This window comes from Rhineura floridana, chromosome 14, assembly GCF_030035675.1.
Source record: "Rhineura floridana isolate rRhiFlo1 chromosome 14, rRhiFlo1.hap2, whole genome shotgun sequence".
Classification (NCBI taxonomy): Eukaryota; Metazoa; Chordata; class Lepidosauria; order Squamata; family Rhineuridae; genus Rhineura; species Rhineura floridana.
In genome coordinates, this window is record NC_084493.1 from 8,482,053 (window position 1) to 8,497,762 (window position 15,710).

Below are 15,710 nucleotides of genomic sequence, written 5' to 3' on the forward strand. Positions count from 1 at the left end.
ACCAGGCACTTTCCCGTGGAGACATGTGTGTTCTTGAGCTCTGGGTTCCCTGTTGTCGGTGCCCTGCCTTGTCGTTTTGAGAGGGCATGAGAGCCGCATAAGGAGATCACCAAAGGGCTGCGGTCTGAACGCTGATCTGCCAGGAATGCTCTGTTTTTAAGTTGCCAGCTTCCTGATTAGGAGCTTGTATAACCAGCGTTGTAGTAGTTTGCCGGCTGTGGCTTTCAGCAGCTGAGTCCGTGGAACACATCTCGGCGTTGGACAGGTAAGGCACGCTATGTGGAAGGACCTGGGAGGGAGAGCTCTCCTCCTCCTCCCACGTTTCAGAAAATCTCTTTGGCAGGCAGAAGAGAAGTTGGTTGGGGATGGGAGTGGAAAGCAGAAGCAATTTGTGTTTCTGAAGTGCTGGAGGGTCTGATTGGTTGGGATAGAAAGGACTGAATAAACTAGAGCAGCTGGAGATGGGGCTGTCGAGGCTTCCAAAGAAAAGAATTACACCACCACCCTGGTTACAGTTTATTTAAACATTACAAATCCTGGAGCGGTTTAACAATCAATCCCTCTTCTCAGGGAACTCTGGGCATTGTAGCTCTGGGAGGAGAATAGGGGTCTCCTAACAACTCTCAGCACTCTTCACAAACTACACTTCTCAGGATGCTTTGAAGGAAGCCATGCCTTTCTAAAGTGAGATGATACTGCTTTAGGGTGCAATCCAACTTGTATTAGCGCTGGGCTGGGAGCTTTGATGTGGCAGGCTCCTGGCTGAGCCGGCAGGCTCCTGGCTGAGCCAGCAGGCTCCTGGCTGAGCCAGCAGAAGCCCTTCATCCCGGCTGAGCCGTGCCTCCGCTCCCAACTGAACCGGCCTGGTGGCTCCCGAAAGGCAAGTGGATATCTCTGAGCTTTCCACCGGCTCTTCCTCTGCTGGCCTCCCCTCCCGCTGGCTTCCCATGACTTGGATTGCTCTGTTAAATGTATAGTGCAGATGGGGTGGGTGTGTTGGCACACCTGTACTCTGTTAACACACACCGGGGTAGCTACAATCTGGCTTGGCTCCGACACAAGGAACTCAAAGTGACATTTGTGTGCATCCATCTCTTGTTGTTGTTTTATGCACCTTTTGTGCATTGGCCCTTGTGGAGATACCACCAGGCTAGCTAGCTGGCTGTTGTGCATGTTGTCTGCCTGTGGACGTTGAGGCTGAGGTTGCCTTAGGTTGCTTGTGGGGCCTCCGTTCAGGTTGGGAATGAGCAAGGCAATGGACGGATCCTGCACTTCTCTCCCTATTCTCTGCCTCGCCCCTTCCCTGCATTATAGCTGTGGAATACAGCCTTTGCCCAGACAGGCAAATCTTTCCCTTTATCCGCTCTTGAGAAATCCTAGCTTAAAATGTGTCCGACCCTAGCAAATCTCTGCCTTGTCTGTTCAAGGCAGAAAATCCACTTAAAGTGTGTGTGTGTGTGTTCAAAGCAGAAAATCCACTTTGTGTTTGTGTGTGTGTGTGTGTGTGTGAGAGAGTGTGTGTGTGTGTGAGAGAGAGAGAGAGAGAGAGAGAGAGAGAGAGAGAGAGAGAGAGAGAGAGAGAGAATCTGCTGGCGATAGTGAGGAAAGAAGGGAAGGTTGTTTTGCCAAAAGAATCATCTAAGCAGAACTGGACAGTTGCATTATAGAATGGGGGCTGTAGGGTGGTTCAGAAGGCACTTGGCACCTCACAGGCAGGGGAACCGCAAGGCTCACAACTGCAAAACCTGAGCCATGTATCTATTTCTGTGACCCTTTGAGTGATTTTTGTCTGCAGAGCTTGTGGAGAGAGAGACACAGAGAGAGAGAGAGCGTGCGCAGGTGCATGGGGCATCTTGGTCTAAGGAGGACTCATCACCCTGTGAGAATGATGGTGGAGGCATGGCCAGTATCGGATGCATGAACTAAGAGAACACCCCTGGGTCCCCTGTGTGCCCTAACTCAAGAGCGTGGGTAGCCCTCCTGATTCATGCAGGGGTCGTGAGCAATGCCATAACTTGACATGGCCAGGCCTGGCCTTGCACAGAGTGATGGCAGGGCTGACTCTTGTTGGGTGGATCCTTTAAAGCAGAAATAGGGGATCTGTGACCCTCCAGCTGCTGCTGGACTACCAGCTCCCACCATGGTGATTGGAGATGTAGTCCAAAGACATCTGGAGGTCCATAGCTTCACCATCCCTGCCTGCCTAAATGGGTCAGCCCAAAGCAGCAGCCTGACTCTGCTAAACTCTGTTGCTGACATGTACCTACAGCCCTCCTCCCCTCCTCTTCCTCCTCCTATTATTATTATTTAATTTATAAAGTGATTAAAAGATAAGACAGTCCTTAATTGTTGGCTCAGAATCAAATAGACATGACATAAAAGGAAAAAGGACAGAGAGGGGGGGAGAAGAACGCAAGCAAATTCAGGTATCAATTCTTGGAGTTACATCATCTCGGCAGGATCATCTGATCTGGGTCAGTGGGGCCTCTCGGTCTTTTTATGTACAACCATATACACACAACCCAGTAGCCCATAGTCTTTGATCACTGGCAGCAGCTACAGTGTGCTTCTCTTCAGCAATGCAATCCCAGGATCTGAATCTGCCTGAGCAGTTTTGTTGGATCTCCTCTCCCTTTGCTGTCTCCCTGCTAGGCTTTGTTTTGTTGAGCCCTTAGAGATGTGGTTGCGCTTCTCCTAACAGCTGCTCAAACGTTGACTGAACTCAAGATAGAGAAGAAACTATATCTCAGGGGAGAGGGGGTAAGTCCCAGGTTGTGGTCTGAAGGCACATGAGGCCAGCTCCCTGCTGAAGCTAAGCATGTTCAGGTCTGGTCAGTGCCTGGATGGGAGACCGCCTGGGAACCATATGTAAGTCGCCTTGGGTTCCTATCATGAAAGGAGAGGTGGGTTATAAATGTAATAAATAAATAAATAAGTGGGATGGATTTTTCAAAAATGATGCAGGAGGGAAAGTATACAAGACAGGCATTGCTACGTATTTAAAGGACTTGGGGCAGAGACCCATGACACAAACTTGAGTAAAAATGTGTATATGCTAATTCCTATGCATAGATGTTTCTGGACAAATTAAGATGATGGGTTGGCTGAGATCTCACCAGCATTGTACCGCTTGCCCTGTAAGCAAAGTTTAAAAAATATAAATAAATGAAAGGAAGGCAGGAAGGGACTGTAGCTGCGTGGTGGGAAGGGCCACACCTCCGTGGGAGAGCATCCGCTTTGCACACAGAAGGTCCCAGGTTCAGTCCTTGGCATCTCCCAGGTAGGGCTGGGAATGCACCCTGTCTGGAATCCTGGAGCGCCACTGCCAGTCAGTGTAGACAGTACTGAGCTAAATGGACCAGTGGCCTGACTCACTATAAGGCAACTTCCTAAGGATGTCAGGCAGAGGCTTTTTGCAGCCTGGCCACTTTAGGCCTTGGACAGCTGATCCCATACAGTGTGGTAGTAACACTGGCCTCGATGGCCCAATGGTCTGATCAGACCCTGCCTTTAACCCCAGAGACGATTCAGAGGCCGCCGTCCCCTTCTGTGGAGACTGGCGGAGGGAGAAGGGGAATGGAGCGCAGGCGCTATCGCCATGAAGCAGGAGCCCGGGACTCAACTGGGACCCCCCACCAGTGCCTTAGTCTCTGCCCCGCGTCTGCCTCAGCCCTGAGAACAAGAGCGGAAGCTGCAGCAGGAGAAGCTCCCTGGAGTGGTGAAAAGCGTTCACCAGCGCCTGCGCAAGAAATACCGGGAAGTGGGAGACTTCGACATAATCTGGCGTGAGCGTTGTGAAAACGAAGAAACTCTCTGTGAATATGTTGAGGCAATGAAGAACCTGGCAGATAATCATTGGGCTAAAACCTAGCACCTTCACTCTTGTGCTTTCGGAAGCAGATGAAGACCTGGCTTTTCGAGTAGGCAGGAGGAGAAATTTGTTTAGCTGTGTAGTTAATGCTGTGAATTCGGTTTATGGTTTATTTTGATCCTCTATTTAATTTATTTGACTGTTTTGTATTTGTTTTTGGTTATGTATTATTCTTTTATTGTACGTCGCCTAGAGTGACAGGATTCTACCTGCCAGATAGGCGTCTAATAAATTGCGGATAATAATAATAATAATAATAATAATAATCAGACGCGCAAGGCAGCATCATGTGTTCTGAGTTGCTCACTTGGGATTTGTGAGCCTGTGTGTGCTTAAGTGCGTATACTTCATGCATGAAATGGCTTGTTTTCCTTTTTTGTTTGGCTGCTAATTAATTGGTTTTTATTTATTTATTTATTAGGTTTACATCCCGCCCTTCCTCCCAGTAGGAGCCCAATATCCTGCACCTTTAGTTTATAAAATAGCAATGATACGAGCAACCATAAAACACTGTAACACAGAATAGAAGGGCAGCAGAAAGTAAAACACGAGCAGTCTGATAAAACCATGTGTAGAAGCCCATCTTGCGAAAGCCCAAGCAATGGTCAGATAAGGCAACAGCAACTCTATCTGCCGCAGGTAGAGTCATCGCCTCCAGAAGTGTCAGCTTCAGGTTTTGGAAGACACTTAGAACAAGACATGATCCTCAGTGAGTTTGTTTCCTCACTGCAGCAGGTCCAGGGGGCTCTGGTCAGTGGGGCCCCTGTTGCAGTGCTGGCCCCTGGCAAATGCCCAGCCATGCCAACCCTTAACATGACCATGCTCTGCAGGCTATTATTATTATTATTTATATTGTTACATGCCCTTCACCATGAGGTCCTAGGACAGGTTACAACCATTTAGAAATTGTTGTTGTTGTTATATCCCACGCTTCCAAACAAGCCCAAGGTGGCAAACAAAACAGTTTAACAACAACAAAAAGCATTAAAAAACAATTTAGAACATTCTAAGAACAGTTACAGTTAAGGACTCTAAAAAACAGTTGCAGATAAAAACAGTCTTCCATCCAGTGATATCTGGGTTGTCAGAAACAGTCCCCTTCAACCATCAAATGCCTGGGGAAACAGAAATGTTTTCAAATTCCTCCTAAGAATAATCAGTGTAGGAGACAGACACACCTCACCTGGGGAGGGCATTCCACAAACAGAACCCACCACTGAAAAGGTCCCATCACGGGTCAGCGCCATACAATATTGAAAACAGTTAAAACATATTACAATCAAGAGTACAGGGTGGGTCCTAAAATATAGATCTCAGGTGTCAGAGGGCAGGGTAAAGAGGTGCATCTTCAGTATTAAGGCAGAAGCTAACTAATGATACTAGAACTAGATACATCTCGACAGGAAAGAGTTCCACAAGGGCCATCACACAGAAAGGCCCAAATTTCTGTGGGTGGTGGAACTACCAAGAGACACCCCCCCGATGATCTTAATACCTGAGAGGATCTGTAGGGAAGGAGGTGGTCATTCAAATATTAATGGCCTGCTTCACTTAGAATTTTAAACCCTAATATGAACACCTTGAATTGGGCCTGGAAATTAACTGGTAACCAGTGTCCAGGGGTGTCCCCTCCCCACTAACATCTTCCCCCATCTCTTCTGGATTCAGCTTCAGTCTGTTCACCCTCCTCCACTTGCATTTGACTTCGGTTCCAAGCTAGGAGTATTCAGCATAATGTGCCAAAATAAACAGCCATTCTGAATATTATTTCTTGCCTAGATAGCATTAGCGATGTGCCCAGTGCTTTATAGAGCGGTTCAGCGAACAGACATGTCCGGGCCTGTGGAGTCTTTACTCTCTGAATTTAGACAATGCTTAGTTAAGTGTGTTAAGTCCCACATAAAGAGAAACACATGACAAAAGGCAGGATTTTATTGTACCAGTCCATATTCAAACAGCCTGACGCAAATTCCTGGAGTTGCACAATGCTCTCCAAGTATAGAGACGTGTCAGGGCTGATGTTAACTCTGTAAGGGTGAATTCTTTAAAAACACAAAGCAAAACAAAATACCAGGAAGAGGCTGCATTTACTGGATTACAACCCGAGGGGCGGAATGACCCTGTTGTGCGTAGTGCTTGCTCTCAACAGTTTTCATCTCCTGGAAACACATTCCTATGCTGCTGGAGTGCCAAACACAACTGCCAAAAATAAATACAACAATCAGTCTTGACAAGAGGTTGACTTTTCCCCTCTGAAGCCAATTCTCCTTCCCTTCCCTGCCCCCTGGTCATATTTGAGCTACTCTTTTTAAAAATATATACTCCCATCCTGTTTCAGTTCTGTCCCTCACAACAACCCTGTAAAGCAGGTTAGGTGAAGAGCAAGGTGAGTTAGCGAAGAGCTTTGTGATTCAAGAAAGAGGCAGAGTATTTTGTCATTTGTCCTTAATAAGCTGCCATTTGCCCAGAGCTGTGTACTCTAATTGGCAAGGACGATTGGATCAGGCCAGTGGCCCATCTAGTCCAGCATCACAGTGGCCAACCAGTTAACCCATGGGGAAACCACAAGCAGGACTTGAGTGCGAAGAGTACCCTCCCCTCCTGGAGATTCCAGCAACTGGTATTTGGAAGCATGTAGCCACTGATAGTCTTTTTCTCCATTTTGTCCTTAGTAAGCTGCCACTTGCCCAGAGTTGTGTAGGTAGGGCTGGGGATGTCCCTTGCCTGAAACTAGATGGACCCAGTGGTCTGACCCAGTATAAGGCAGTGTCCTATGCAGAGCTTGGAAAAGTTACTTTTTTGAATTACAACTCCCATCAGCCCCATCGAGCATGGCCACTGGATTGGGCTGATGGGAGTTTAGTTCAAAAAAATAACTTTCCCAAGCTCTGGTCCTATGTTCTGGGTTCATGTCACCTTCAACCTCAGCCCTGGTGCCCTGATGCCAGGGCCTTGACACCCAGGCGTTGCTTGCTATCTTTCCATTTCCCTTTCTACCTAAGGTGTTGAAACAGAGGCTTGGATCTGACGTGCCCTGCCAAGTTTCTAGGTGGAGCCAATGTGTAGAAGAGCGGACTTCCCATCACCTGCTTTGAAAGCTGGACTTGTGGCACATTCCTGTAAACAGCAATAAGTCAGGTGTGCTCTGACTTGTTAAGCAAACATCCTGGCCCTTTTAGAGGGAGGGTTCGAGGAAGAAGAGTCACGGGTGACAGAAGGGGAGGAAATTAGGCATTTCACACATCTTGTTAGCACTCCTTGTGCAGTGCATGAAAGGGTAACTTCCGTGTCTCCTCCGCAGTGAGGTGTGCGAGGTTTGCCCTCATTTGAAGCGCACATCCCGTACTTGGCCTGGTATGTTGGACTGTTATTGTATTGTTATATTGATATGCATTTTTTTCTTTTGTGAGCCACTGTGGGCACATTTGTGTGGAAAAGCGGCATACAATAGAATGAATGAATGAATGAATGGTACTGACATAATAGGAAGCCATGATTTCATACTCATGTGAGTGAGGCCTCATCTGCGGCATGCATTTAAAGCAGTGTTGTACCACTTTAAAAGAGCAAGGCTTCTCCCCAAGAATCCTGGGAACTTTAATCTGTGAAGGGTGCGGAGAGTTTTTAGGAGACCCCTATTCCCCTCGTAGAGCTGCAATTCCCAGAATTTCCTGGGAAGGGGGATTGACTGTTAAGCCATTCTGGAATTGTGAATAAGGGGATAGGGGTTTCCTCTCAACACCCTTAACAAATTACAGTTCCCAGGATTCTTTGGGGAAAGCCATGTCTGCTTAAAGTGGTATGATACTGCTTTAAATGTATAGTGCAGATAAGGGTGTGTGTGTGTGTGTCCCCTTCTGCAGAGACTGTTTTCTTCCCCAGTGGCTGAAAGGCTTTGCCTGGAAGAATGCCTAAGGATATGACAATAGTGCTTGGAATTTGTACTGTTTCTATCTATGGACTCCCCCCCCCCGCTTCTACCTGAGTTTTAAAAATGTCCTTTTTTATCTGGGCCACATCCTGGCAGAGAGGATGAAGCGACTCCAGTTGGTGGATTCCTTTTGTAGCTTCTCCACTGCCAGGGTGAGCTAAACCCCTCTTACTGCCTTGGCCCTGGGAATGGCTAAAAGTAGCAACAACACTGTCCTAGAAATAGCTCCAAGATTTCCAAGAAAACAGCCCAGTGATTGAGTTCAAAAGCTTTTTGACTCTCTCTCTCTCTCTTTTTCAAATCCATACCGTGTAGATCATGTCCTTGATAGAGGAGTATCTTCCATTGCATTGCCCTGGCCTTGAATGAGTGCAATGGCTGTTAAACGAACTAACTAACTGGGGGTTGGGGTGAAGGAAGAGAAAGGTGGCACGCTACCGTGTTGAATAATCCGTGACTTCCCAGTCCAAGTGCCGAAGTCTGGTTAGAGCATTTGCTGCTTGTGGTGGGTTGCATGCTGGTGTCTCAATCTTGGATGCCGCATGCATGTGCCAGAAGGAAGTGTGGCAGCCAATATGCACACTGGCTGCATTTGGACAATCAAACATTGGCTTAATCAGCCGAGAGATGCACAGACTCCAGGCACTTTTGGTGAAGGGCCGTGGCTCAGTGGTAGAGCATCTGCATTGCATGTGGAAGGTCCCTGTAGTGGTTAAGATGTTGGACTACGACCTTGGAGGCCAGGGTTCGAATCTCCACATAGCCATGAAGCTCACTGGGTGACCTTGGGCCAGTCACTGCCTCTCAGCCTCATGAAAACCCTATTCATAGGGTCGCCATAAGTCGGAATCGACTTGAAGGCAGTGCAGTGCCCTGATTCAATCCCCGGCATATCTAAGTACAGCTGGGAAAGACTCCCTGTCAGAAATCCTGGGAGAACTGCTGCTAGTCAGTGCAAAGAAGACTGGCCATGATGGATCATTGGTATGACTCTTTATGAAGCACCTTCCTCGACTCTCCGTCTTCACCTACATGCAGCTGTCCTGCTTCTCCTTTCGCATGAGTGAAGAAGCCAGGAAGTCCCAGTTAGCCGTCACTTCCCCTTGCCTCCGAACAGAGCAACGGCTTCCAAACAAGCCAGGATGCAGAAGCCAATTTTAAACCATGACTCCTGGTGCCTCTTGGAAGCCGTTAGCCCATATTTTCCCAGTTTAGATTGAATGGGAAGCTGTGGTTAACTGTGACTTTCTGGCTTTTTGGTGAACTTGCACAAAGTGGCTGTGTGTGAGTTTGGGCACGTTTCAGCATATCGAGCCACAATTTGATGCTCTGAATGCGGCCAGTGTGCATAGCAGAGAAAGGTGGGAAGTGATGGAGAAGTATAAGAGAGGAGAGGATCTGTTCGAAAGGCTCAACTAAGCTGATGGAGGCCGTCAAGCTTCACTAATAAAATGTCACTGGGCTGTGCTCACTTCTCGTGCTAATCTGTACAGGGAGTTGTATTCTTCAGGATGCTCTGCCCACCCACCCGCTCCAAGCTTCTCCTTTCTCTCTGCAGCAAGAGGACTGGGGGGGGTTGGTCAACGGTGCCACCTTTCCAGCTTTGTTGGTCCCTGAAGCTCCACTTTTCCACTGTGGATTATGCTTGGGGTGGGGAGCAGTCACCTCTGATCACTTCTGCATTTGAGCTGTTAGTAGAAATGGACGTGACAGTTGGACCTGCAAAAAAAATGCTGCACTGTGCAGTATGCCTGGTTCCAGCCAGCCATGCCCTTTTCTAGAATACTCCTTTCCATGCCCATTGAGCATGTTCAGACTTAATTTGACTGTTTTTAGTTTCTTCTCCCCCCTTAGTGTCCCAAAACAAAGGGGTTTTGTGTGTGTGTGTGTGTGTGTGTGTACTTCCGCAAACCTTTGGGTTCCCTAGAGCCTGCCAATGCTTATCTCTGTTGTATGAATGATTCCGTTTTGGCTACATAATGATGGATGCTCAAATAATCAGTGTATAGGATTGTGTAGTCCTACCCTTTTTTTTTTTAAGCAGAATTCCTAAAACAATATCTCCACCTCACCTCTATACCACCTCTCGTTACCTTCCTTTGTTTATTAAACAAAGCACTGATTCATCCTCCTGGCTAATTGAATTCATATGATGAAAGTAAATCTGTGATTGTTGTGTGTGTGTGGAAGGAAGGAAGGAACAATTTATCCTCTGGAATGGAAGTGACGGCTCACTATTAATCTTCCAAAAGTATATAGAAAGCTGTGTTGAAAACGGTAGGAAAGCTTTCTGTGCCCTGATCCAGTTTGAAGTTCAACAGAAAGATAGAGTGAGTGAGAGAGAAGATGATAAGAAAAAAAGGATTGGGACCAGTGGTGGCTGGTGGCTCTATGTCAGTGGAAGTACATGAAAAGTTGTCACACACATTCATCCCAGAGTGCAGGACACGGAATAATGGGCTCAAGTTGCAGGAAGCAAGATTTCGACTGAACATCAGGAAAAACTTCCTAACTGTTAGAGCCATACGACAATGGAACCAATTACCTAAAGAGGTAGTGGGCTCTCCGACACTGGAGGCCTTTAAGAGTCAGCTGGACAGCCATCTGTTGGGAATGCTTTGATTTGGCTTCCTGCATTGAGCAGGGGGTTGGACTTGATGGCCTTATAGGCCCCTTCCAACTCTACTATTCTATGATTCTATGACGTGGAGCCACTAGCCGCCACTGATTGGGATGAATGTAGCATATAAGGACAGTTCAAGGAGATTATAATAGGTGAGCAAATTTCAAATGCTGCAAAGTTCATAAGAGGAGCCTGGTGGATCAGGCCAGTGGCCCGTCTAGCCCAGCTTCCTGTTCTCACGGTGGCCAACCAGGTGCCCATGGGAAGCCCGCAAGCAGGACCTGAGTGCAAGGGCGTTCACCCCTCCTGCGGCTTCCGGCAGCTGGATTTCAGAAGCATCTTGCCTCTGACTATGTTCTTGTTGCCTTTAGTGCTTCCCCCCCCTTTCAGGGAACGGAGAAGGGCCATAGCTCGATGGCAGGGTACATTCTTTGCATGCGGAAGGCCCCAGGTCCCATCCCAGGCAGCTCCAATTAAGAGGACCAGGTAGAAGGTGATGGGAAGGCCTCTTCTCTTCCTAAGACCCAGGAGATCAGCTGCCAGCCAGGGCAAACAATAGTGGGCTAGGTGGACAAATAGAGTGACTTGGTGTAAAGCAGTTTCTTGTATTTCAGCAACATGGAAATGGCCTGCCTTCAAGTTGATCCCGACTTATGGGCAACCCTATGAATAGGGATTTCATGGTAAGCGGTATTCAGAGGGGGTTTCCCATTGCCTCCCTCTGAGGCTAGTCCTCCCCAGCTGGCGAGGGCCTGCTCAGCTTGCCACAGCTGCACAAGCCAGCCCCTTCCTTGTCCGCAACTGCCAGCTGGGGGCAACTGTGCTGCATGGGACTATGCAGCTTGCCCTCGGCTGCACGGGTGGCAGGGCACGTAACCCCTGAGCCACTCCCTGTGGGGTGATCTTTAGCTGGCCCTTGACACCCAGGAGACACGAGCTGGGATTTGAACTCACAGACTCTGGCCTCCCAGCTAGGCTCTCCTCCCCACTGTGCTATACCAGCTGTTATTTCAGCAAGATAGGAGCATAGAAAGCTGCCTTGCAATGAGTCAGATCATTGGTCCATCTCGCTCAGTATTGTCTACACTGACTGGCAGCATCTCTCCAGGATTGCAGACAGGGCTGTCTCCCAGCCCTATCCCAGTAGAAAGGTGGATGTGTGTCCACCTTAAGTATGCCTTATTTCTGGCCTCTCATCCATGATGTACAGAGAGAGCACTACTGTTTGTTGTTATGTGCCTTCAAGTCGATTACAACTTATGGCGACCCTATGAATCAGCATCCCCCAAGAGCATCTGTTATCTCACATTCCATGTTCCTATTGTGTACGTCGTACAACTCCGGATTCTCCTTTCGCATCTGTGCGCTTCAGCCTCTGGGCTTCCTTTCGGCTTTGACCGAATGGCGGCCTTAGTCACAGCGCTACTCGTACTTGTCCTTTGTTCTTCCCCAGTAGCTCACTGAGTGCCATCTGACCTGGGGGTCTCATCTTCCGGCACTATCTCGTGTTGCATATTGGATACTCTGTTCATATGGTTTTCGTGGTAAGAGGTATTCAGAGGTGGTTTACCATTGCCTTCCTCTGAGTTTGGATGCATCTTAGTCTGGTATCTCAGCCTTGACCATTCCACCGTGGGTGCCCCTGCCAGGAGTCTAGCCTCTTGATCTACACTCCTGATGGCATTGCTCTCAGCTTCTTCGACACTTTCAAACCCCCTCACCACGTTAAGGTGTGCATCCTCACCATAACCCAGAAAGGTAGGTTGGGCTAAGGGGTGGCTGTCCAAAGCAATCTGTTGAGTTTCGTATGTGATTGGGAATCTGGATTTGAGCTTCCAGCATACAAAGCCAGCCTTTAGCTACCATGCCATGCTGCATCTCATTTCCACCTTAAGGACTGCCTCCTCCACTGTGTCCCATTGCAAGCCCTGAGATCAACTGAAGGCACCCCTTAAATGCCAGTGTGTGCCAAATATGAGGCAGCAAGTATGCTCAGAGAGGCTGCTTGCTGTTCTTCCTCCCCACCCCCTCTCCAGACATTAGCCATAGTCTTCAGCAGCAGCTGGAAAGAAATCAATAGAAGAGTGGGTCACAGTCCCTAAAGGTTTACAGTCTATTTTTTATTGCTTAGATAGCACCTAAGATTTATGGTTGCGTCAGCTGGCTCACATGCTTTGTACCTGAAAATACTGCAAATAGCTTTGGCTGCCTCTGCCCCCTCCTCTGTTCCAGCCTGCTTTGCTCTCCACTTCCTTGTTTTACCAGATTTGGCTAGTAGGATAGTTGCGACCGTCCCTGAACTGGGATAGTGTGGTCCACAGTAATCCAGGACTTGGCAAGTTCAAGACTGGATTGCAGTAATGCACTCTCTTTGGGGCTTCCCTTGCCGTCAGTCCGGAAACTGCAGTTAGTGCAGAATGCTGCAGCATGATTGCTGACAGGAGTGAGATCCTGTCAGTGTGTTGCACCTCTGCTTAAAGATCTACACTGGCTGCCATTTTGTTACTGGGCCAAGTTCAAGGTTTTACTGATGGTATATGAAGGCCTTAACAGCTTGGGAAGAATTTGCTGAAAGGATTGCGTTGCCTATAGCAGAGCTTGAAAAAGTTACTTTTTTGAACTACAACTCCCATCAGCCCAGTCCAGTGACCATGCTGGCTGGGGCTGATGGGAGTTGTAGTTCAAAAAAGTAACTTTTCCAAGCTCTATATGTACCTACTTAACTACTTCATTCTGCAGAATTTGCACTTTTAACAAGTGCCATATGATGTTCGTCCCATATGTGTGAGGAGTTTTTGTAGCATTGTAGACACGTCAGCTCTGGAACTTCCTGCCTGTTCCCATTAAGCAGGTACCCTCACTATAATGTTTTGGATGCCTGCCCAAAAAGTTTTTTGCATCACCAAGCCTTCCCAAATATATCACTGAATCATGTATACTTGTTTTTAATTTTTTGCTGATTGTAATTGTGCATTATATTATATACATTCTTTATATTTTTATTAAGCAGTTTATAAATGTTAATAAAAATAATAAACAAATAAATTATACAATAATACCTTTTTTTTAAAAAGGGTTCCTCTATTCCAAATACTTTACATGTATTATTATTATTATTATTACTATTATTATTATTATTATTAATGTATTTATTACATTTATTCCTCACCTTTTTTTTCATCATAGAAACCCAAGGCAGCTTACATATGGTTCCCAAGCGGTCTCCCATCCAGGCAGTGACCAGACCTGTGCTGGACTCATGTGCCTTCAGACCATAGCCTGGGACTGGATGTAAATGTGATTCTGGAACTCCAGGATTGGGTGGGAGGAGGAGTCTAAGTGGAGGGGAGTTAGTTAGAACTAGGTGTGCCTTTCCTATCTATTATGTATTTCTATAAATAAAGAGGCTTTTTCTTATTTTACTAAGTCTTCAGTCTCACTGATTTAAACGCAGGGTAAAAGCCTGCTTCTTAGGTAAATACACACAATGGCACACACGCAACTCAGACTGCTGAGTTACTCTGCTCATATCCATAACAAAATTAATATAACTGCTAATATCAATCACTGTGGTATAGGTTTGCTGCAGCCCAGTTCTGATCAGCTGATTTTTTTGAAAACGGAAAGCAGGGTGTGTGTATTAAAAAGTAAAGGTGTCCCCGCACTTGTAGTGCGAGTCGTTTCCGACTTTTAGGGTGACATCTTGTGACGTTTACTAGACAGACCGTTGGGTTAAAGATATACTAGAAAGCCATAAACTGTTAACATACAGAGAAGCTCAAAACGAACTTTGCCTCAGCAAATGAAATGGTAGGCTGTGCAGTTCACTACACAGTACCACCACTACTTAGCTTCTGCCAATGAAGCCCCTCTGAGCATTCCATCCTCAAAGCTCTATAACTGCCACCTTCGTAACAGCATTTGTATGTTGGCAGCTGATGAAGGCGGAAGCCGAAACATTTTGTTAATACAATAAAAACCTCTATTTTGTTAATCACAATTACGTTCATATATTTTTATGTGATTAACAGAATCCTTATAGGGATCCAGAGCAAGCTTGAGTGAAGTTCTGTTTGTTGCTTTCAAAACTGTCTGTCTGTCTGTCTATCTATCTAGGGGAGAGGTACTAAAGGGATTAAAAAGGTAAAATAAAAAATGTACAAACAGTCTCAGTCCCCCCAAAGGCTCTCCGGAACAAGATGGTTTTCAAAAGTCTCCGGAAAACCATCAGGATGGGAGCAGAGCGGGCTTTTTGGGGTATACTATATACTATTGGCAGGACCTTTTTTGTGACTGTACTCACCAGTATGGAGTACCTACACTTCTTTTTTTGCTGCCCATACCAACCATTTCGTGCTGGCACCCACAGTATGTTTATCAAGATATGAGTACCTGCACCTCGTTTTTTTTTAACAAAAAACACACTGACTAATAGTATCAGGTTATGAAGCTTTGAAAGGAACCAGTGTTTATCTTCATTTTGTATTTCTTTTTCTTTTCTCATCTATTTCTTTTTTAGAAACTACATAGCTTCTTTTTAAATCCCATATGCTCAAGCACACACTTTCACACTGTAAAGTTTTTGACACTGCACCAAATGTGTCTTGTCGAACATTAGAACAAACCTTGCTCCCAGCCCTACCTGGAGATGCCAGAGATTGAACCTGGGACCTTCTACATACAAAGCAGATGCTCTATCACTGAGCCAGGCCTGGTGCCAGAGGGCAGCCAGGTTGGGCACTGGCTAAGGCCCCTTCTGACCGAGAGGGGCTCCTGCTGCTGGGGATGGGTAGTTGTAGCTCCTGTTCCACAATCCATGCTAGCATCGGGTCATGGACCATACACCCCACAACACAATGCTGGCATGGCTCGTGGAGCCTCCCAAGCAACCCCCCTCCCCTGCTGGAATGGGCTTAAAATAGACCCAGCTGTGCCATTTCCCATGTTGCTGCATTAGCATGCCAGCATGCTGTGCCACCATTGCTGAGGGCTCACTGCAGTCTAGTGCCCAAGGGCCTTCTACAATCTGGTGCCGGCCCTGCACTGAGCCATGGCCGCAAGAATGCGGAGGAGAGGAGGAGAACATTCTCAGTGGTGGTTGCCAGCATGTTCAATGCCCTGCCCAGGAAATCTGTGTGTGTGTCTCTCCCTGATGCCATTCCACTGCCAAATGAAAAAAGCTTTCTGTTCCTGCCAGCCTTTGGCCTGACCGCAGTTAACTTTATCAGGCTTTCCTTTGTTCTAGTTTAGAGTTTCTAGAGAATAGTGTCTGTTTAATCTGCTCC

At 47.0% G+C, this 15,710-nt stretch overlaps 1 protein-coding gene across 5 annotated transcripts in view; it reads left to right on the forward strand.

Annotated features, from left to right (window-relative positions):
* GRAMD2A (GRAM domain containing 2A) overlaps window positions 1-15,710 on the forward strand; it is a 73,219-nt gene that overhangs the window by 14,743 nt on the left and 42,766 nt on the right. Inside the window, exon 1 of one of the 5 annotated variants that reach the window (XM_061595591.1) lies at window positions 21-265. The exons of 3 other annotated variants lie outside the window; for them this stretch is intronic. The gene's annotated coding sequence lies outside the window, so the exon portion shown is untranslated. Of the gene's footprint in view, window positions 1-20; window positions 266-7,162; window positions 7,226-15,710 lie in introns of those variants that run through there. One more of the 5 variants, XM_061595592.1, reaches the window with a different exon arrangement.